The sequence below is a fragment of the Psammomys obesus genome, unplaced genomic scaffold, assembly GCF_907164565.1.
Source record: "Psammomys obesus unplaced genomic scaffold, mPsaObe1.curated_primary_1811, whole genome shotgun sequence".
NCBI lineage: Eukaryota > Metazoa > Chordata > Mammalia > Rodentia > Muridae > Psammomys > Psammomys obesus.
The window spans coordinates 7,209,183-7,210,134 of NW_026596034.1; the positions used below are offsets into that span (position 1 = coordinate 7,209,183).

At 43.4% G+C, this 952-nt stretch overlaps 1 pseudogene; it reads left to right on the plus strand.

Moving 5' to 3' along the window:
• Positions 1-343: 343 nt before the first annotated feature.
• Positions 344-716, plus strand: LOC129687155 (60S ribosomal protein L31-like; annotated as a pseudogene).
• The last annotated feature ends 236 nt before the right edge of the window (positions 717-952 follow it).

Below are 952 nucleotides of genomic sequence, written 5' to 3' on the forward strand. Positions count from 1 at the left end.
CTGATAAGTCACAAGGCTTAAGAGAAGGGAATTCATTAGAGGTGTGGGTTAGTTGGGAGAAACTGGACACAGGGTATCAATAATGGGTATTTAAAGCAGAAAAAAGGCTCAAGAGCTGCTTCTGGGGGGTCTTTCATGATTACCTGCATAAGGTCTTGTGGTCTTGCAGGTCCATAGCTGAACAAGACATGACACAAAACAGAATGAGCAAAGCTGACTGAAGTATAGAGCAACAGGAAAGACGCTGTTGGTAGCTTGAGTTTAAGGGGCATCCTGGCAAAGGATCTGATGCTGAAGGACTTTTAAGTCACCACAGGGCTCTTTCCAGCATGGGCCCGGCAGAATGTCTCTCGCAAAGGAGGGTGGCAAGAAGAAGGGCCGCTCTGCCATCAATGAGTGATGACCCAGGAGGACGCCATCAACGTCCACAAGCACATCCATGGAGTAGACTTCAAGAAGCGTGCTCCTCGGGCACTCAAAGAAATCGAAAGTTTGCCATGAAGGAGATGGGGACTCCAGATGTGTGCATAGATACCAGGTTCAATAAAGCTGTCTGGATCAAAGGAATAAGGAATATCCCATATTAGATCTGAGTATGTTTGTCCAGAAAATGTAATGAAGATAAGGATTCACTGAACAAGCTCTACACATTGGTAACTTGCATGCCTGTTACCACATTCAAAAATCTACAGACAGTCAATGTGGATGAGAACTAACCTACTAAATGTCAAATAAAGTTGCAGAACTACCAAAAAAAAAAGTCACCAAAGGGCAAGAGCCACAGCACTTAACTTCCCAAGCCAAACTGAAAAGGATCCTTAAAAAAACCTCCCACACCATTTCTCCAAGATCCCTAGCATGGCTTCCTGTATTACTTAATTTTCAGTTGTTATGATAAAATACCATGACCAAGGCAACTTAACGAAGAAAGAATTTATTTGGGCTTACAGGT